Raw genomic sequence first — 23608 nt, forward strand, 5'->3', positions numbered from 1 at the left:
TTACACTTAATGTGAATTCTATAAAGTTGAATCTCTCCAAGTTTTAGCTGAGCTATTTAATAAGTTTGACTATTTTATGGGGTTGTTTGCCTTGTACCATAACAACTTTCCTTTACAGTGCACATGAGTGATATATCGGCAGAGCCCTTTGGATGGGAACTTTGTAAAAAGGCTTGTTTTATTTTACAGACTTCAAATAACCTTGTAATTAAACTGAAAACAAATAATTGCCAAGAAACAATTATCATTCAATTAAAGAGTAATTACATGGTTATTCGTGCCCTGTAAAATAAAGCATTACTAAGATCAGTAATGCAATCAACATTTTAGTAGAAGCAGGATGCTAAAATGATGGACCTTTCAACCTATGCTGATTAAATTGTCATCCAAATAACAGTTACCTAGTTAAACCACCACATGTTTATTTGCCTTGATTAATTTGTGAATATCTGCCTGATGCTAATACAGCTCTTAAAGATAAGAAGTATGGCAATATCATATATCAAGAAAGATCCTTCCCAACTTTTTACAGAGTCCTCCACAATCTTTCATCATGTTGTCAGGCTCGTGTTCTTTAAAATGAAATGCAAGAATGTCTAGGAATGTCTTACTATGGAGAATCAGTAGGTGTAATAGTCAGAATAAAGCTATCTTATATTTGTATGTAGGTATATTGACTATAAAGCACTTTCACAAACTTCATTCCAATTAATTTACTCTCTGAGCCCAAGTCTTTGTTCCAAAATTAAAAATAAAGAAATCTGAATGTGATATTTGATGACTGATAAATGTAAACAACTTTGGAAGCAGGTATCTCACAACCATACTCACTAAAGGGTCAATCAGAAATTTTAAATAACAGGGCAAACACACATCTCTATAACTAGATCACAAGCTCCTGAAAGGCAAAACCTGTTCTAGGTTCTCACAATATATCAATTAAAAAAATAAAACCAAAATCTTTGCCCTCGTTGAGGTTACATTTTACCCTCTGTGTCACTGATACCTAGCATTATACTACACACACGCTTAATAGGTACCTAGTGCATGTTTGTTTAGTAGACGACTGAATAAGTGATATCGTTACTGCATATGTGTGACTGCAGGGGCCTTTATTCCTTAAGCAGATCTTGAAGCTTGTAGGGCTTCTAAGTGAATAAGACAATGGGATCTATCCATAGCCTTCTTTACCGTTGTACACAGATTTGAGGTGATCATGTTTTGAAGCTGCTATAGTTATTGTGAAGCTCAATATTTAAAAAATATTATATTATGAATAAATGAAATTGGCACTCTGTTCTTGTGGTCAAAGAGACCAGAGTAATTGAAGGAATATTTGGAAACTGTACAAACAGTGAAAGATTGTTTTCTATGTATATTAATTAATTGATTTAATTAACTTTTTGCTGGACTTTACTTTCTACTAGAAACCATGAGAATTGTTCAGGATACAGTAACAAACAAAATCAGACATATATGCTGTCTTCATGGAGCTTAGATTCTAGTTGGGGAGACTCACAATTAATCAGACCAACAGCATAAAATTATGAACTGAGATGAAAGTTAGGATGGAGAATATGGTCCTCCTGGAGTTTATAACATACAGAATAGATAGTACCAAGCCATTTGTGAAATAAACTGTGAAACCATTTGTTTTTCAAATCTTCACATTTAAGGTAGAACTACTAGACTAAGAGGCCTCTAATGCTTCCCAAGCCTGGGTCAGATTATTGGAAGAGAGTTGCTTCAGATAGAGAGAACTGACCCAGAAATTTGGAACAGAACTAGTTAAACCTTATGGCTTTCAAAGTGTACTGTTAACTGCTGGCAGTCATATGACTCATGACGTGGAAGTAGAGGGAGCATCAGGCTGCTTAGTTCTGGAGGCAGCCTGTCTGAAACTGTTCATGAGAATGAGATAGCACTGAGATGTTTACAGCGGAAAAATACAAATAATAATCAGGTGTGTTTAAATAAAGTTAGTAGGCTTGAGTTCTGACAAATAGAAGGAAACAAAAAAGTATTTAGAAAGTATAAATTTGATGTTTATTCAATAACATAATGTGCCTTTCTCTGATGCTTGGATATACTCCGATGAACATTTTTCAGTGATATTGGGATCCTTTAGGACATTTGAAATACATAGGATATTTCTGCTTTCAGCATTCCTTAAAAGAGTCAGAAAGCCATAAAATAGGGCAAAGGCAAACACGTTAAAAAACTGAATTAAAGAAAATAAATTATGGCCCAGAATCAAGTAGAAAGAAGCAGAGGAGAGTCCATTTATAAAAATGAAACATTAAATGAGAAAAACAGAATCTTTTGTGCTAGATTGATATATAATATTGATGTACAATGGAAGAAAATAACACTAGCACAGTGTATGAAAAATGAACTGGGTAATGATACCTCCGTGTAAGGTTGCTAGAAGTTGTTTTTCATTTAAAAGCAGAGTTTGTCTTACATTGATGGAGCATTTTGCTATTGCAAAGTTGATAGAGTGAGGTTTAACTTAAATTTCTTTGTAAACCAAAAGTCATTTTGGGGTATGTTCTCTATCTGAACCTCATACATTTTTGCTGCTGAAGTTATTTAATATAGTATTTTGTAGTATTTTGTCAAAACTCGTATCATTCAGCTTTGTAAACTGCATTTCTACTAAAAGGCAACAGCAATATCTTAGGCAACATTAGAAAGTAATATTTGAAATATATTGGGTGACTCGAGAATAACTTGATCCTAATGTTCTATGACTTACAAGTCTCTTCATGTAGTGACAGCTTTAAAATGATATTTTCAGTACCCTAACTCTATTACGGTACAAGATGGAGGCAACAGATACTGACTGTTTATTTCATTATGTTATGAATTAGCATTTGCAATTACAGTTTCTGAACTGTTCATGGGTGAAGAATCTACAAATGCAATGGGTTAGGTTAATGTTATAAGTTTATTATCAACTCATTAGTTAAAAACACCAATCAATCCAAGAGAAAAGACAGCCTAGATTGCAAAGATGGCAGGTTTTGTTAGTGTAGCCACTCCAAGAGAGAGAGAACTGCTTGTTATACAGCTTGGTTTAAAAACTACATAGGAAAACAAAACCTACTGAGGGTGGTAACCCTTTTTTCCTCATGGGCTCCCAGCAGCTGTGGAAATGCTAATAAACATCAGCTTTTATTCTGCATCTCTCAGCTCTTTACCATTCACCTCTGGCATGCTGGGCAGAGACTTAATCACTTCACATTCTATGTAATCTTAATTCTGTGAGTCACTATCTCAGATCTGAGAAGCATTTATTAATACTTCAGATCAAGTGTAGCTTTAAAAGCAGGGGTAACTCAGGGTTTCTCACACAACAGGTAAGCTGTGTTGCAAAGTGCTGGCCTGTAAATGGAATCTAGACTAAAATTGATGCCTTATGGTACTGATGTTTGCCATAACAATAGTGGGGAATTTAGTGGAAAGTAAAGAATAGGTCTCTTAGTAATCCACGACAATAGTCTTTAATGTAAAATTCTATCACTTTTGGCAATTAAACAAGATTTAAAAGGTAAATGCTGCAAGTGATGGTATTCTCAAAAAGAGTACATTTTTTAACCTTATCTATATTTGTCTGTTTTTCAACAGTTCAAGACCTGGCAGGCCCCCTAAGCGTTCTTTGGGAGTGTTGCAGGAAAATGCCCGCCTTCTACCCCATGCAGTCCCAGGCCTCTTATCGCCAGGACTTATCACTCCGACAGGTAATAAAATCCATCTGATGATCAGCCATGTCTCTTCGTACTGCCCAGCATTTGAAATAAACCAATGTTGATCTAACTGCCTTGTCCTTCAGAGCTTTTGAAGCTCTATTAGAGGTTACATTATTGAATTTTTAAAGTGTTCATGAAAACAAGTTTTGTTACTTGAGCGACAAATCAAATGGATGTGATTTTAAAAATTGTCATATCCTTGCAGAAAATCCCTTTCAAGGCCTTATTGTTTGTATGTGTGTATATGTTTCTGTGCTACGGACAGGAATGGAGGCACTGGCCAAAACAGCATCATCTTGAAACCTCCCATAGGGGGCAGCACTCCTGCAAATTAGGTCTCAGTAATATTCTTTTAGTTTCCAGGGGTTCTGGGCATCCATGCATGTTGTCCAAGTTATTACTCTAGGTTAAAAAGTAGACCTAAAATGCATCCTTGGTATAGGAGCCTTATGATTAGAGAAGAAGGTGCAGGTGGCCATTGTCCTGAACGATGTCTTAGTGTCTTTCATTGAACACTGTGAAAAACTGGTAAAATTCCAGTGTCATAAATTAGCATTGAACTTTGTTGAGTCTCTAAAAAAGTACATAAGAGTACACAAAAACATTTAAAAATAAGCTTAACATTTCTATAATTGAATCTTTAAAATCATGAAAGCTATTATAACATAGAAAATGAATTTAATAACAATGATATCTTTATATACAAAGATATGAACATTTATAAAGTGTCTGTTGTGTTCTAGGTACTCATTTCTAGGCATTGTAAAAACATATGAGTAGTGGTCCTTGCCACACTAGAATTGGGGAGAAAGGAATGTAAATTAATAATTGCATTAAAGTGTGATAGAGGCCAAAATACAAGCACATACAAGGTTCTATAATATCGCATAAGTGGAAGCAGTTAAATCAATTTGGCAAGTTGGGTAATACTCAATAAGATGGAAACATTGGAGCTGTATTTTGTAGGCTGAGCATTGGACGGATGGAGAATCAGTGGAAGAACATTCCAAGCAGATAGAAAAGTACAGATGGATGAGAAAAAGCCTAGCGTGTTATGGGGAGTAGTAGTTAAGTTGAAGAGACTGGAGCAGAGCTTTAAGGTAGAAGGCTTATAGGTGATGTGGTTGGAATAGAAAGGGAGGGAAAGGTCAGCTTTGTGAACCCAGTTTTTGATTTACCATGTTAAGCAATTTAAGTTTTTCCCTTTAAACCAGTGGTTTCCAGAGTGTCTTTCAGGACTTTCCTTACTGACTGACATAGAAGTCAGGAAGTACTTCCATGCTCCACAATTCTACCTCAGTTAGAATTTTATATGTTCTCCTTCACGTATGATTTTGTTTTATTTTATTCTTAAAGAAACTTCTATAGGTAAAAGGAGCCCTTGCTAAGGAACTGAGTAAATGATCTGAAAACAGTTGCCTGGAGGGTAGATAGCAGTGAAGGTAATGAAATGAAGGAATATCAGTTGCTACTGTTCAAAGGAGAAATACTGAGGGCTTGAAGGCAACTTCAATAGAATGGAGAAAAGGTTCTGAGTGCTTCAGTAATTAGAGTTAATCACACTTGATAGTTGATTAAATGTAGAGGCTAAGGTGGTGGTCTAGGATGATTCGTGTCTAGCTTGGATGACAGGCTGGATGATGGTATAATTAACTCAGATCGAGAACTTGGGAAGACACTCAGGCTTTGAGGGGGAAGATAATGAATTTTCTACTTTAAATATTTATAAACAAATTCTGATATAAGAGAGTAGCCCTGTACATATAAATGAAGATAGAAGGGATAACAGCATCTGAAATATATCTTGGTATTCAATGAATGACCATCTATTTCTTGCCTCCTGAAATACATTCCTAGAGCCTAGAAAGAGTACTATGTAAATAATCAAATCTGTGTCCTGGTTTTGTGGGAATGTACAGATGAAAGAAGAAAAGGATTTTAAAATTGCCTTGAAGCTAAATCATTTTGAGTAAACATTAGTAGGGTATTTGTTGAGGAAAAGCTCTAATAATATATTAAGTTCTTTTTATGTACTAGCCATGGGTGCCAAGTGTTTTATATACACTTCATTTAATCTTCATAGTAGCCTTATGGACAATGACTTCATTTTTAAAGTAAACAATCTATGGCTCAGCGAGTTTAAATTATTTGCTTAAGGTCACAAAGCAAGTGAGTGGCAGAACTGAGTTTCTGTTTTTAAATTTTATTTAGTTTAATTAATTTATTTTTGCTTGTACATGTTGTTTCATCACCCAGGTATTAAGCTCATTACCCAATAGTAATGTTTTCTGCTCCTCTCCCTCCTCCTGCCCCTTCTCAAGTAGACCCCAGAATCTGTTGTTCCTTTCTTTGTGTTCATAAATTCTTATCATTTAGCTCCCACTTATAAGTGAGAACATGTGGTATTTGGTTTTCTATTCCTGTATTAGTTTGCTAAGGATAATAGTCTTCAGCTCCATCCATGTTCCTACAAAAGACATGATGTCTTTTTTATGGCTGCATAGTATTCCAAGGTGTATATATACCACATTTTCTTTTTTCAATCTGTTGTTGATGGGCATTTAGGTTGATTCTGTGTCTTTGCTATCGTGAATAGTGCTGAAATGAGCATTCACGTGCATGTTTATCATATAAGGATATGTTTTCCTCAGGGTATATATACCCAGTGATAGAATTGCTGGGTGGTAGTTCTGCTTTTAACTCTTTGGGGAATTGCCATACTGCTTTTGACAATGGTTGAACTAATTTACACTCCCACCAACAATGTATAAGTGTTCCCTTTTCTCTGCAAATTCATCAGCATGTTTTTTTGACTTTTCAGTAATAGCCATTCTGATTGGTGAGAGATGGTATTTCATTGTGGTTTTGATTTACCACAAATCAAATGATCACAAAATCTAATGATACCACAAAATGTAATGATCAGTGATATTTAGCTTTTCTTCATATGCTTGTTGGCTGCATGTATGTCTCCTTTTGTAAAGTGTCTGCTCGTGTGCTTTGCCTTTTTTTTTTTTTTTAGATGGAGTCTTGCTCTGTTGCCCAGGCTGGAGTGCAGTGGTGCAATCTTGGCTCACTGCAACCTCCACCTCCTGGGCTCACGCCATTCTCCTGCCTCAACCTCCTGAGTAGCTGGTACTACAAGCACCTGCCACCATGCCTAGCTAATTTTTTGTATTTTTAGTGTAGACGGGGTTTCAGTGTGTTAGCCAAGATTGTCTCAATCTCCTGACCTCGTAATCTGCCCGCCTCAGCCTCCCGAAATGCTGGGATTATGGTTGTGAGCCACCGTGCCTGGCACTTTGCCCACTTTTTAATGGGGTTGTTTGTTTTTCTCTGATAAATTTGTTCAAGTTTCTTATAGATGCTGGATACTAGACCTTTGTCAGGTGCATAGTTTGCAAATGTTTTTGTTTTTGTTTTCCATTGTGTAGGTTGTCTGTTCACTCTGTTGATAGTTTTCTTTTGCTGTCTTTAGTTCTATTTATGTGATTAATCACATCTGTTGATTTGAATATGTTGAACCAACCTCACATCCCAAGGATGAAGCCTACTTGATCTTGGTAGTTTATCTTTTTGATGTGCTTCTGAATTCAACTTGCAAGTGTTTTGTTCTGGATTTTTTCATCAATGTTCATGAAGGGTATTGGCCCGAAGTTTTCTTTTGTGGTGACTCTTACAGGCTTTAGTATCAAAGTGATCATGGCCTCACAGAATGAGTTAGGGAGGAGTCCCTCCTCTTTAATTTTTTGGAATAGCTTCAGTAGGAATAATACCAGCTCTTCTTTATACATGTGGTAAAATTTAGCTATGAATCCAACAGGTCCCAGGTTTGTTTTAGTTGGGAGGCTATTTATTATGGATTCAATTTTGGAGTGTGTTATTGGTCTGTTCAGAGAGTCATTTTCTTCCTGGCTCAGTCTTTGTAGGGTGTGTATATCCAGGAATTTATCCATCTCTTGTAGGTTTTTAAATTTTGTGTGTAGAGGTGTTCATAGTAGTTTCTGATGGTTGTTTGGATTTCTATGGTGTCCGTAATAACATTCCCTTCATCATCTCTAATTGTGTTTATTTGGATCTTCTCTGTTTTTTCCTTATTAGTCTAGCTAGTGGCCTATATATTTTATTAAATTTTTCCAAAAAAACCTCCTGGATTTGTTTATCTTTCGAATTTTGTTGCTGCTGCTGCTGTTGTTGTTGTTTCTCAATTACCTTGAGTTCATCTCTGATTTTTGTTATTTCCTCTCTTCTGCTAGCCTTGGGCTTGATTTGTTCCTGCTTCTCTAATTATATCAGTTGTGAAGTTAGGTCGTTAATTTGAGATCTTTCTAAGATTTTTATGTTTACATTTAACGGTATGAATTTTCCTCTTAATACTGCCTTAGCTTTGTCCCAGAGATTTTGGTGTGTTGAGTCTTTGTTCTCATTATTTTCAAAGTACTTTTTGATTTCTGCCTTAATTTCATTATTTACCCAAAAGTCATTCAGGTGCATGTTGATTAATTCCCATGTAATTGTATGATTTTGAACCATTTTCATAGTCTTCACTTCTGTTTTTATTGTGCTGTGGTCCAAGAGTGTGTTTTGTATGATTTTGTTTCTTTAAAAACTTGGTGAGGATTGTTTTATGTCCAATTATGTGGTTGATTTTAAAGTATGTGCCATGTGGTAGTGAGAAAAATGTATATTCTTTTGTTTTTTGGGTGGAGAGTTATGTAAAGTTCTATCAGACCCAGTTGGTCTAATGTTGAATTAAGGTCTTGAATATATTTGTTCATTTTCTGCCTCAATGATTTGCCTATTACTTTCATTGGAGGGTTGAAGTCTCTCACTATTAGTATGTGGGAGTCTATGTCTCTTTGTAGGTCACCAAGAACTTGCTTTATGAATCTGGGTGCTTCTGGGTTGAATGCATATATATTTAGGATAGCCAGGTCTTCTTGTTGAATTGAACACTTTACCACTATGTAATGCCCCTTCTTAAAAATATTTCATTGGTTGGAAATCTGTTTTTTTTCTGAAATTAGGGTTGCAACTCCTGCTTTTTTTCTCTTTTCCATTTGCTTGGTAGACTTTTCTCCATCCCTTTATTTTTGCGCCTATGAGTGTCATTAGTTGTGAGATGGGTCTCTTGAAGACCGCATGCCTTTAGGTCTTGCCTTTTTATCCATCTTGCCACTATGTGCCTTTTAAGTGGGGCATTTAGCCCATTTACATCCAAGGTTATTATTGATATATGTGGATTTTATCCTGTCATTGTGCTATTAGCTTGCTATTATGTTGGCTTGTTTGTGTGGTTGCTTTAGCAGTGACACTGGTCTGTGTGTTTAAGTATGTTTTTATATTAGCTGGCAGCAGTCTTCCCTCTCTTTGTTTAGTGCTCCTTTCAAGATCTTTTGTAAGACAGGTCTGGTGGTAAGGAATTCATTCAACCTTTGCTAATCTGAAAAGGATCTTATTTCTCCTTCACTTAGGAAGCTATGTTTGGCTGATATAAAATTCTTCATTGAAGATTTTTTTCTTTAAGAATGTTGAATATAGGCTCCCAGTTTCTTCTGGCTTATAGGGTTTCAGCTAAGAGGTCCGCTGTTAGCCTGATAGGGTTACTTTTGTAGATGACCTTCCCTTTTTGTCTAACTACCTTTACCATTCTTACTTTCATTTTGACCTTGGAAAATCTGATGATTATGTGTCCTGGGGATGATCTTGTGTAGAATCTTGTAGCAGTTCTCTGTATTTCCTGAATTTGACTGTTGACCTCTCTAGCAGGTTTGGGGAAGTCTCCGTGGATGACATTCTGAAATATGTTTTTCAAGTTACTGATACTGTCATACTCCTTGGGTTCAAGCTTTGTTTTACTTCCTGTGACTTGGCTTTACCATCAAGTGAGCCATTGAGACAAAACTCAATTTTTAGTCCTTTGCTTGTGCCTAGAATGGGATTATAGAGCTAGACAAAACGTTGAGTGAGGAAAGGCATGAGCACATTTGTCAAAGATGCAGACAGTTTAAAAATAATCAAGGGAAGGTGGAGGAATCTGCAAAGCTTACAGAAATTCCTTCCTTAATTTACATGAATTTATTTTAGATGCCCAACAATATCTTATTCACCTGCATTCAAATGTGTGGAGGAAAAGTTAAATTGTTTGTGTTTTTTCCTCAGCAGTTGCATGCAAAAAATGCCAGTGAAAAGGGTTAGAAAAGGTTCAGGCATCATTCTTAGATTTATTGCAGAATAGTCCTTTAATTTATATAACTTGACATGTAAATCATCCAGGACGCAGTATAATGTTAGGTGTGGCATATTGCTTTATTTGCATACTATAAAGGTAAAGTCTTCTATTTTTATCTGATTTTATTTTCTTCTGTAATTTGTATTTTTGTTTTATTTTAAAAGACATTTATTTTACTCTTGGTGATATTTTTCCTACATAAGGAAACCCAATTTATTTAAACTCTACTAGTTCAGAATTTGTGAGCGTTCAGACAGTGTATATGCCAAAGTCTCTGGTATTAGTAAGAATATCTTATTTAGCAAATTAAATGTATTAACAATAAGTGTGTGTGTATGTGAATATGTGCACAAATGTAGGGTTGTTAAAATATTTTGGGGTTATTTAGGTGCCTGAGATCACTGTTGTAAGATCTGTTATAGAAGTAATCAACATACTAATTAATACTAATTCATCTTTATTCACTAAGGTAAGTCCCTTAGGATCTATTCTTGATAGTATTGTCAGATATTCATTTAGATATTATATCTATGTAACTATAGACACATATACTATTGAAATAGCTTTAGAGCTATATATGCATTCATTCTTTCATTTAACATTTATTTATTGAACATCTGCTCTGCACCAAACAATATAAGAATACTTTATAACACTAAAATAAAATTTATTTTGTGAGTTAGAGTTTTCCCAAATTCCACCTAACCTTTCCCTAGCTGTCCCAAAATAATGAAGTTAGACTGCTTGTTGCCTTTATATATTTGAACTACTGATATTCTCATCTTATATATTTCTGTCTCTGTTTCCATCATATAATCAATAGCTTGATTCCCTGATAACTCATTTTTATATAAGTATCCCATTTTCTAGTATTTTCTGTAAAATATTTAGGGATACACAGGGAGAAAAGAAGAGGGAATATTATATACATCCTTCTCTGTATCTCTGCAGAAGTGCTAATATCGCCAGATCACACTGACGGGATGGATTTGTTGTTTGTGCCTTTGAATTTCCCAAAAGATGATGGCTTCCCTTTCCTCAGCTTATGAAGCATTTCTAATAGACAGATGTGAAATTTGGCCTGAGAGAGATTTAAACTGACATCTTACAAGGAAGTAATAAAGCGCTTCAGACGAAAATTCTGTAGTGTTCATTCCTTAAAAGATTCTTAAATTGGTTTGTTTACTCTAGCTATATCATGGCAAATTTTTTTTGTTTAAGAATGTCGGATGCCATTCACATCTTTGGGTCACTGAGCCCATGAAGATACAATTCAGCAATAGTACCTACAAAACTCAACTCAGGATTAGCAAAATCAAAAGTAGAATTACATCTAGTGTTGACAGTGTGAATTCAATCTCATAGTATAACGCCAATTAGCTTCATTACATCGTTGGTATCAGTATCTCTCTCTTTTCATGATGCATTTCAAATTTGCACTCACTTAGATTGGATGCTAAGAAGTGGTCATGAAGAGATGTCCTAGGACATTCCCAGTTTAAAAAAAAAAAAAGATCAAGCCCTCATTCTAGAAAACAAACTGACCTTTTTGATAGTTTCCTTAAATCAAATACTTTTTTTCCTTTTTTGTAGTAAAAAATAGTTTCATTGGCATAAAGACAACCACATAGGAGATGAAGTTATTACTCAAATCAGTCTCTAAAGGCTTGTAGATTAGGGTATTTTTTTGGACAATTCTGTGGGCAGGGGACTGAAAAATGAGTGCTGCTGATGGGTTAAGGAATGAAATCATAGGGGCATGGAAAATAGTTTTCATGTGCTGATCCTGTCTCTGGATGGAATTGCAGGACAAGTTGAATCCCAAGTCATGAATCTGGGTGGAGTCAGGCTGAAAAACATCTCCAAAAACCAACCTTAGATTCTACTATAATGATGTTATCTACAGGAGCAATTGAGGAAGTCCCAAATCTTAAGACTTCAGGCCACATGTCTCCTGAGCAGTATTGGGTTAGAATAACTACACCTGTATTAAAATACAGGAACTAAAATACAGGAACTCAGGACCCTCCCCTAATCCCAATCTTGTTGCTTTACATTAGTTTTACCAAGGCAGTTTTATCCCCAGAACAGGGAGTGGACTAGTTTGAGGGAGGGACTATTATCATTCTGGTTTCAAAGTTAAATTTTAAACTAAATTTCTCCAAAATTTAGCTTGGCCTATGCCCAGGAATAACCAAGGACAACTTGGAGATTAGAAGCAAGATGGAGTCAACTACGTCAGATTTCTTTTACTATCATCATTTTGCAAAGGCACTTTCAATCCCCTTCTTTCAGTTTCAGCACACCTCTATCCTGAGTCGTGAACTAAGGAGATGGGAAAAAGCTGATGACTACTGTAACTACTTCCTGCTGACAAGGGGTGGAGTTGGAGTCAGGATTGCTCCTCGGATGAGAGGAGTGAAAGCAGTGAAGCTATTTTACAGTGTCTAAAAACATGTCTTTTCCTAAGACTACCTTTGGGTTTTTTAATGAGCAATGTTGTAAAGTATGCTTCATATCGTATAAATAGTATATGGTGTTTTTTATGTCATTGTGTTTTCTTTATTTATTGTGTGCTCACAAAGAACTATTGGTGTAATAGGAGCCAGAATTTGAATTACTAATATTTCTAATATAGAGTTTAGACTAACATGCATGTGCAGATTCTCTACTAAAGAAAAAGCTTAAATATATCAGCTTAATAATTAGAACTACATTTATTATATTAGCTGAATCTGAGTTTCCCAAACACAAATTTTTGTTTTAATATGTCTGTCAGTGCTCTTTATTCTATATGTAGTATATTTATTTTAACTTAAAAATGTCTCTCTTCAATTTTTTAGGCTTCTGCCAATGATATTTGTCCTGCATGGCTGGCTCATAAGACAGAAGCCATTGCTTATTTCTGTAGGTGGAGGGGAGAAATTTAAGCCAACCTATAGGATGTTGGTGATGGTGATGGTGATGATGATGGTAATGACGATGACGGCATGTGATAATAATCTATATAGTGCTTTACAAAACGTCCTCACATCTTTAATGTGTGTATATGTATACGCATGTAGCTCTATGTTATAAATAACTATTTTCAATTGTTTCTCATTTGATCCTCTCAGCAATCTGGTGAGGTTAGCATTTTTAGTGTTTCTGATTAACAAATGAAGAAAATGAGTTTTTAAGAAGCTCAGTGACTTACCCTAAATCTCAGAGACAATAAAGATTTAAGCCAGAATTTATAAGGCCAGATTTTTATTTTTCATAAGCACCATACTTTCCCAAATACACTGAACTATCTCTGACAAAAACAAACAAAAAAACCCTGTATATTAAAAATTGAGGTTATGAATCTTCAGGCTCATATTGGAACTGCTTAAGTTAAATGTAAGAGATCAGATGTTTGGTGTTTCAGAAACAGGAAATCTTTGGAATAATCCATCTATTTATCTGTTGTTGATCATATAACTTCAATAAAATCAAACACTTTAATTTTCTTTTTTGCTCCTTATCGTAGTTTATGTGTGGGACAGCTAGTATAAAAACAGTTGATGATTATTGTTATTATTTATTGTGGCTATAATTTTTCCTTCTAAGAAGTGTGTAAAATCTTCTGAATGACTGCAACCTACTTTTTGTGTAGAGAAAGGTAACAGTTATAAATTGTTCCTTGTGACAATTCCAGAGTGAATTACTTTGATATATATGGCTAATGAATTAATATGATTAAGTTAATGAGAAATTCAAGTGTTGCCAAACTCCACTACTCTGGCAGTAATGCTGCTCCACATTTGCAGTTTTAGCTTCCCCCTGTGTTGAGAGGATCACTGATGCCTACACACTGTCATTGTGATAAATGATGTATCCCACAGTGCCCTGCTTTCCATCTGGTCCATCCTCAAACCATCCCCAAATGAGAGATCTCTTACAAAAATTACATAGTCACAAGCCAAGTCTATTGGATTATAAAAAGACATTTCCATCTCTAGGGCCCATCCTTCAACCACATTTTCCCCATAATATACAAATTACATGAAATAAAATACACAACTTTTCACCTACTACTTATGTTACTCTTTCAGTGTCTGCTCTTTATTCTGGCGAGCTTTTGTTTTCCAGGGCAGAAAGAGGACATTTACATAGCACAATAAAGCTTTCCATTGTATAATATGCCTGACAAATGATAAGCTGCCTTGTTATTTCTTTATTTTATTGGATGGAGTGGATGGCTGTACTAAAATAACCCATTACACTAAAACATGTAGTTTATCAAAAGATATTTTGTATCCTTCTTAAGCAAAATACATTTTATCAATCATCCAAGGGATCCTGCAGAGCAAAATACAATGTCTATCATTTCCTATTGAAGAATTAAAGAGTAATAAAATTTAGCATATACAAGTATCACCTACATATTGTGACCAAAAATGAGTAACAAAATGTATCCTTGGCATCCAGAACTCACCTTTTAAAAATTGATAGACAGGAAGTTATTCTGCCATTTTAATCAACCAAAGGTTGGGGAACAGGAATTGAGTACTGTGATTGTAGTGGTGAAAATGTTTTCTGTGACTTCTTTGTTCCCTTTCTGGCAATGTGTAAACTCTACATCATGTTTTGAACTAATTTTCAGTTTATGTTCAATGTAGGGAAAATTCCGAGAGCTCTCAAAATGGTAATTTTTAGTAACACATTCATACACATTCCTGAGTCAAGGTAGACAATGCCCAAACGTAGAGCTTAAAAATGTTATTAATACCCTTTTTTGTTTTTCCCAGAGGGCTATTACTTAACTATTTTGATACATACCTGAAAGTGTCAGATGAAAATCCTTTTCGAAGCACTGTGTTAGATCAAACTAAGTTGGTAAATCATGCTTTCTACATGATTAGTAGAAATGAAAATTCGAATTCCCAGACTAAATTACAACATTAAAAGGGGCAGTTACACTCTGACTTAATTTTATTTTATTTTTTTCTGAATTCTCAATAGTAATGATGTTTCCTTTCTCAGTAATGTTACTTGCATAATCCAGGGACCAAAAGAGAAGAACTATACTGTTAATAATATAGAAGACCCTTTCTTCCTTAAACCTTATTTGACGATATATGAAGTTACATAAACAATTGTGAAAAGAGTAACTGAAGTGGGTCATAGTAGATAGCAATGAATATTAAATTGAACTGAGAGTAAGAAAGGTGGGCGATTTTCTCATATAGCACCAATAATAGGTGAAAACTTAATAATCAGTTGATAGATGTCTGCCTATCTATAGTTATTTGAGGAGATTGACTAAGGTCCTTGTTAACAACTACATTCTTTAAAAAAGGTTTTATTGAGGTATAATTGACATGGAATAAACTGTACATAGAAAGTACAATTTGAGAATTTTGGACTGTTGCTCACCTATGAAACCATCACCACAATCAAGATAGTGAGCGTACTCATTTTCTCAACTTTTCTATGACTATACCCCTTCTTCCCTATCTGCCTCCCAGGTAACCACTGATCCGTGTTCTGTCAATATGTGTTAGTTTGTATTTTCTAACGTTTTATATAAAGAGATTATGTAGAGAATGCACTATTTTTTGTCTGACTTCTTTCCCTTAGCATAATTTTATTGAGAGTGCAAATTGTTGTGTATGTCAATACTTCATTAATTTTTATTGCTTAGCAGTAAGTATTCCATGGTATGAATATAACATAATTTGTTTATACATTTCACTCTTTCAGACACTGGAGTTCTTTTCCCAGTTTTTAGCTATTGTGAATGACACTGCTTTAAGGCTTTATGTGCACATTTTGTGTGGAAATGTTTTCATTTACCTTGATTAAAAATAGAAATGGAATTGCTGGGTTGTATGGTGAGTGTATGTCTATGTTTATAGGAAACTTTAAAACTGTTTTCCAAAGTCGTGTCATTTTGCACTCCCATCAGCTATGTATGGTTGTTCATATCATTGCCAACCCTTACTGTGTCCAGTCTTAGAAATATATTTTCAACAGTATATCCCACCTGAATTCAAACATTTCACCAACATACTGTCTCCTGTCTAGAAGTGGATTTTTGAATTAAAGTAAGTCATACTTTGTTTGATCATGACTTAGTATAAATTAGTATCAATTTCTGTGTAAGTACAGGTTTATAGTCTAGGAGTAATGGAAACTGAGGACCAGGGTGAAAGGCATATTATTTGAGGATGATCAGTGGTTTGGCTCTCTACAGCTTCATGGACCTTGACGTTGTGAAGAGGAACTAAAAGAGCAGGAGAGAGGAGCATAGAGAAAGTTGAAAGGTGACCCAAACAAATTCTTCCTACTTCTCAATTTTGCTTAGGGTCAGTCTAGTGTAGAAAACAAATATTTGCAACCTAAAAGTTAGAATCATACTATTTATGATTTTGTTATTTTCACACAGTTGGCTTTTTGATCTGGATCACACTTAAAGCTGAAAAAGATATCCTTTGGAAGGAAAAAGCAACTTCCTGCAAGGCTAAAGGAGAAAAATGATTTTCCTTGTATTTGTGACAAGGGCATTATGAAAAAAGCATACTTTTTGGGCTTAGGGTACTATGACCACAAGAGATAAAAGACCCATGTTTAGTTTCAAAGGAAAAACTCCTAGGATATCACACCTCACTGTAAAAGTGTGAGTTGAATTCTAAGCTTAATTAAAGTAATTAGGTAAAAGGATAAATAAATGGGAAGAGGTCTTACCCTTAAACTGTCTGAAATGTGTGGTATTTTGCCAGAGTATTAAAGTAAAATTGAAGTTTGAAGTCAAACAGTGTCTGATATGTATTTTAATGAAAAATACATGATTTGTAGAAGTAAATTCTTTTATTTTCAGAGTGTAACCACTATGCGTCATACTTTCAAAAAATTGGGACCCAGGCTGATATTTGGTTTCTGTAGATAATTTTTTTTTAATTTTTAAAATATATTATACTTGTGCATATTTATGAAGTACATATGAAATATTATTACATGTGTAGAATGTGTAATGGCCAAGTCAGGCTATTCAGGATATCTATCACCTGAGTATTTATCATTTCTATGTGTTGGGTACATTTCAGGTCCTGTCTTGTAGCTATTTTGAAAAATGCAATACATTGGTGTTAACTGTAGTCACATAGTCACCCTATTCTGCTATTGAACATTAGAACTTATTCCTTCTGTTTTTGCTTTTAGAGAAAAGATCTTGCTCTGTCACACAGGCTGTGGTGCAGTGGCATGATCATAGCTCACTGCAACCTCAAATATCTGGACTCAAGTGATCTTCTCACCTTGCCACTGCAGTAGCTAGGACTACAGGCACACACCACTACACTTGGCTAAATTTTTAAATTTTTTGTAAAGACTCGGTCTCAGTGTTCAAGACCAGCTGTTCATGACAGTCTTGAACTCCTGGCCTCAAGTGATCCTCCTGCCTCAGCCTCCCAAAGTGCTGGGATTATAGGTGTGAGCCACTGCACCTGGCCTTATAACTTATTCTTTCTACCAAACTGTATGATTCTACCTGCTAACCAGGCACTCTTTACCCACTCCTGTACTCATACCCCATTCCCAGTCTTTGGTATCTATCATTCCACTCTTTACCCCCATGTGATCAACTTTTTTAGCTATCTCCTATGAGTGAGAACATGTGATGTTTGTCTTTCTGTGCCTAGCTTATTTCCCTTAACATAATGACCTCCATTTCCATCCATGTTGCTTCAAATGACATTATTTCATTTTTCTGTATTGTCAAATAGGATTCCATTGTACACACACACACACACACACACACACACACACACACAAATATATATATATATATATATATAAAATCACATTTTCTTTATCTATTCTTCTATTGAGATATTTTAGGACCAGAATATCTATTGACTTTTTTGTAAAAGATAACTAAAGTGAACAAGGGCATAGAGAAGCTTGCATATGAAGCATATTAGCCCATTCAAGGCATGCACTGAGTGATTAAAGTGATTAAAAATTATTTACTAATTTACAAAATATGAAATAATATCTCAAAGATCATAGAAGGAAATAGGAGTAATACTTGAAAATTTTATAGACTGAAAGGGAGAGGGAAAGATAGATTTTCTGATTTAAAAGTTTGTCCCAATCATAGTTCATATGGTTTGGCTCTGTGTCCCCACCCAAATCTCATCTCAAACTGTAATCCTCATGTATTGGGGAAGGAGCCTGTTAGGAGATGATTGGATCATGGGATGCATTTCTCCCTTGATGTTCTGGTGATAGTGAGTGAGTTTCCATGAGACCTGATGGTTTTAAAGTGTGGTACTTCCTCTCTCTCTCACTCTCTCTCTCTCTCTCTCTTTCTCTCTCTTTCCCTCTCTCTCTCTCTCCTGTCATGTAAGATGTGCCTTGCTTCTCCTTTGCCTTCTGCCATAATAGTAAGTTTCCTGAAGCCTCTCCATCCATGTGGAACTGTGAATCAATTAAGCCTCTTTATAAATTACTCGGTCTCAGGGAGTTCTTTATAGCAGTGTGTAAACAGACTAATATAGAAAATTGGAACTGAGTGAGGTGGAGCATTGGTATAAAGATACCTGAAAATGTGGAAACAACAATGGAACTGGATAAGCATCAGAGTTTGGAAGAATTTGGAGGGCTCAGAAGAAGACAGTAAGATGAGGTAAAATTTGGAGCTTCCTAGAGACTTGTTGAATGGTTGTGATCAAATTGCTGATAGTAATAAGGACATGAAATCCAGGCCGAGGTGGTCTCAGATGGAGATGAGGAACTTCTCGGGAACTGGAGCAAAGGTCACTCTTGCTATGCTTTAGCAAAGAGACTGGCAGCAATGTGCCCCTGCCCTAGAAACTTGTGGACCTTTGAACTTAAAAGAGATTATTTAGGGTATCTGGTGTAAGAAATTTCTATGCAGCAAAGCATTCAAGATGTGACATGACTTTTTCTGAAAGTGTGCGCTCATATGCATGAAGAAAGAGATGGTCTGAAATTGTAATTTGTGACTAAAATGGAAATAGAGCATAAAATTTGTAAAATCTGCAGCCTGACCATGAGGTAGAAAAGAAACACCCATGTTCTGTGAAGAAATTCAAATTGGCTGCAGAAATTTGCATAAGTAAAAAGGAGCTCAGTGTTAATAGCCAAGACAATGGGGAAAACATCTCCAGGGCATTTCAGAGATCTTTGCCTCAGCCCCTCTCATCACAGACCTGGAGGCATAGGAGGGAAAAATTATTCTGTGGGGTGGGCCTAGGATCCTGCTGCTGCTCTGTGCAGCCTCAGGATTTGGTGCCCTGTGTCTCTGCTGCTCTAGTTCCAACTGTGGCTAAAAGGAACTAAGGCACTGCTTGGGTTGTTGCTTCAGAGAGTGCTAGCCCCAAGCATTGGCAGCTTCTACATGGTGTTGGGTCTACAGGTGTGCAGAAGACAAGAGTTAAGGTTTGGGAACTTCTGCCTAGATTTCAGAGGATGTATGGAAATGCCTAGATGTCCAGGCAGAAGTCTGCAGCAGGGGCAGAGCCCTCATGGAGAATCTCTACTAGGGCAGTGCAGAGGGAAAATGTGGGATTTGGGCCCCCACACAGAATCCCCACTGGGGCACTGCCTAGTGGAGCTGAGAGAAGAGGGCCACTACCCTCCAGAACCTGGAATAGTAGATCTACCAACAGCTTGCACCATGAACCTGTAAAAGCCGCAGGCACTCAATGCCAGCCCTTGAAAACAACTAATCAAGCTGTACCCTGCTGAGCCACTGGCAGAGCTACCCAAGTTCTTGGGAGCCCACCCCATCAGCATGCCCTGGATGTAAGACATGGAGTCAAAGGAGAATATTTTAGAACGTTAGAATATAATGACTGCCCTGCTGAATTTTGGACTGGCATGGGGCCTGTGGCCCCTTTGTTTCAGGCAATTTCTCCAATTTGGAGTGGGAACATTTAAGCCATGCCTGTTCCCCCATTGTATCTTGGAAGTAACTAAATTGTTTTGATTTTACAGACTTATAGGTGAAAGGGACTTGCCTTGTCTGAGATGAGACTTTGGACTTGGACTTTAGAATTAATGCTGGAATGAGTTAGGACTTTGGGGTACTGTTGGGAAGGCATGATTGGTTTTACAATGTGAAAATGTCATGAGATTTGGGCAGGGCCTGGGGAAGAATTATATAGTTTGGCTCTGTGTCTCCAGCAAAGTGTTGTCTTGAATTGAAATCCCCATGTGCCAGAGAAGTGTCCTGGTGGGAGATGATTGGATCATGGGGACAGATTTCTTCCTTGCTGTTCTTGTGATAGCAGATAGCAAGTGAGTTTTCACAGGAGCTGATGGTTTTAAAGTATACCTCTCTCTCTCTCTCTCTTGCGCTCTCTCTTTTGCCACCATGTAATATGTGCCTTTCTTCTCCTTCACCTTCTGCCATGACTGTGTTTCCTGAGGCCTCCTCAGCCTTGCAGAGCTGTAAGTCAATTAAACCCCTTTTCTTTAAAATTATCCAGTCTCAAGCAGTTATTTATAGCAGTGTGAAAATGAACTAACATTCTAGTTCAAGTTCTGTTGGAGATACTTATTGAGATAATAAATTTATAGAGAGTGATTTACATAACCTTAGGTATATTCATAATAAGCTCATTTCTTGCTGAAGGTGACATCTGTTGAAGTTTATGATCTCAATTTCCAAAATATCCTTCTTGAGTGTCCTATTTGAGATAGAACCATACATTGTTCATTTCTAAAACAATGTTTTAGAAATGCATAACATTGTTTAAAAGAAATAAGTAAAATAAAGTTCTCTGCTTCTGTTTGTTTCTTTGGAAATGCTAACGAAAACCATAATTTGCTTACCTTTTAGTTCATTTGACTAGCAATGGACAATTTTTAAATAACTTACATTGTTTTATTTATTTATTTATTTATTTTTAAAGACAGAGTCTCACTCTGTTGCTCAGGCTGCAAGGCAATCGCATAGTCATAGCTCACTGCAGCCTTGAACTACTAGACTCAAGTGATTCTCCTGCCTCAGCCTCCAAATTAGCTAGGACTATGGGAATATGACATCATGCATGGCTAAATTTTTTTGTGTTGGTTTGTAGAAGTTTAGTCTCACTGTGTTGCCAAGGCTGGTCTCTGACTCCCCAAATTATTTTACATTTATTTTTATTAATTATCTGTCACTTGCTTGAAACTCTTCTATGCCCTTTCATTGAAAGTAAAGTTAATATTCCTTAACCTAGAAAAAGTTGTTTTCTGATCTTTATTGTAGCTTTCTATTATCATCTCCGACAACTTCTTTAAATACAGCATACTCTGTAGCCTAAATAAACTTCTCCCTGTTCTTCATATATCTCATACTCTTTCACACTTCCATGGCTTTTTGCATGTTCTTCCCTCTGTTTTGTATGATTTATGAAGGTAAACAAAAACTTATTATCAAATCATATTATCTTTTGACATAAGAACTTCTGAGTTAGTACAGCAGAGCATTAATTGCATACAATCATTTTTATTCTCATTAAAGTAAAAATAAAATACTTGAATAGTGAGACAATTTCCCCCAATTTATTAGGAGTACCAACTTCTTTCTACAAAATAATTTAACCAATGATTATTGACCAGCAGTTCCATTTTCTACTCTTACAAGTTCTTTGGTGCCACTACTTCTATGCCATTTTTTTTTTTTAAATTCCAGAATGGTAGGATCAAGGAGGCCAGATAAAGCCAGTGATCTCTCATGTGATATTTGTGGCTTGTCACATGTATCCAAAAACAAGAATTTCTATGAAGTCATCTCCTTTAATTTGTTTATCTGAAAAAGGCACTGCTAACCTTCTTAGACTCCTAGGAGTTACTGCACATACTCTGCTACTCAGAAAATTGGACTGATAACTTGAAGCTGCTAAAAGTGCTCTGGAATGTTTATTAATTTACTAGCAAATTCCCTATAGCCTGATTGCTTCCTATTTTAATTTGTTAATTTGAAACGTCGGTCACTTGTCTTTGCAGTATTCCATGACGAAGTTAGGGAGAGCAGCTATAAGGCCAATCAAAACCAAAGACGGTGGGAGGTAAAGTGCCCCAAGTTGAAGCCTTATCATAGTATGGTGACAGTGTTATGGAGTTATAGGAAGGGATGGAAGAAGTTAATTGGCCATTTGTATTTGTCTACACAGAATGAAAGATAGGTTGTATGAACTACTTCTATTCACAGACTAGAAAGCTGAAAAATTATTCCTGAATTGTATCACTTCTGTTGGGTGATCTAATGACAGACACATAGGTAAGAAATTGGCAAATTATTTGAAAGGGTCGTTATGTATTTTCTTCTGTTAATATCTGTAATATTACTTAAATAAAAACCTCAATGCACAGAAAACTCAACAGTCTGAAATTTAGCACTACTGATCAGATCACACTTAGCTTGAGCTAAATCATGCATTAGACTGTACTTGGCTTTCTTTCTAGACTCAGATATATCCTTCTCCCTTTCTATTGCTGAATGACCTAATATTCTCTTTCATTTAGCTCTGTAACTTTACTAAAATGCTTTCTCTTTCCTAATTGTTTATTTTCCTTTATGGATTTCATGCTTGTATGCTTTTGGTTTTATTATTGTATGTCTTTTTACTTTAGGATTTTATACTCTCTCAGTTTTCTCCTGTGTCCCATTTGCTGTTCACTTCAATTTATCCCTTTTAAATGGACTTTCAAGGAATTTAATAATCACATGATAGATTAAATTAAATTTATATTTTTTCAAAATAGTCTTTAGATTTTAATTTATCTTACCAAATTTGCATTGATCATCAACTAAATTTAAAACAAAGTTATCTAGATATCTGCTTACAATGAGCAAATTTATAATTTTTATATCATGCACATTATTTTAGAATAAGCAAGGAGATAGAAAGGACAGCCAATATATTGATGTTTCTTAATTAAAAGTTATGAATAACTTTATTTGAAAAGCATTGTTCAATTTTATGTTTTTTGGGCAGATGGGGTGAAAATCATAATTTCATTTGTACAATGTCTTGTTCATTCAACCCATCCATTTAGTATTTAGTCACTGTCTGTTATGTGCCTGAAAATGAGAGTTCAAAATTGTATGTGATATGATCCTTGCCTTCAAAGAACTGGTCCTCCAGATTGAGAGAATGTCTTAGTTCGTTTTGTGCTGCTGTAACAGAATACGTGAGACTGGGTAATATATAATTATAAACCAAAAGTAAAATTCTAAGCCCCCTAAACAACTGAATAGACTTCTCTCTTGGCCATGGGTATCCCAAGGGAATCTGAAAAACTATTTCAGGCCATGATGGGAAGCAGGGGTCAGGATGTGCCTCATTATACTTTCTTCCCTTTGCAGTTTAGACACATTGAACCCACATTAACATTAAAACAGAGATCTTAAGACTGACAAAACAGACTGTAGCAATAAGACACCATCTTCCAATCTGACTCCTGTATAGCATCACATTGTAACACCAAAGTTTCTTACCTTAGCCACGCCAAAGAATTGGTGTGGTGGCGGCCCATGGTGAGAGAGAGACACAGATCAGACCGAGAGAAAAAAAGCTGTAGGTTTTATTGAGCAGAGTGACAGTACAAAGCTTCCACAGCATGGAAGGGGTCCCAACCGGGT

General features: G+C 35.8%; 1 protein-coding gene across 2 annotated transcripts in view; it reads left to right on the forward strand.

Moving 5' to 3' along the window:
* Positions 1–3625: 3625 nt before the first annotated feature.
* LOC105544577 (dachshund homolog 2) overlaps positions 3626–23608 on the forward strand; it is a 311959-nt gene continuing 291976 nt past the window's right edge. For both annotated transcript variants that reach the window (XM_011987135.1, XM_011987142.1), the window contains exon 1: positions 3626–3743. The gene's annotated coding sequence lies outside the window, so the exon portion shown is untranslated. The remainder of the gene's footprint in view (positions 3744–23608) is intronic.

The sequence above is a fragment of the Mandrillus leucophaeus genome, unplaced genomic scaffold, assembly GCF_000951045.1.
Source record: "Mandrillus leucophaeus isolate KB7577 unplaced genomic scaffold, Mleu.le_1.0 Scaffold1081, whole genome shotgun sequence".
Taxonomy (NCBI): domain Eukaryota; kingdom Metazoa; phylum Chordata; class Mammalia; order Primates; family Cercopithecidae; genus Mandrillus; species Mandrillus leucophaeus.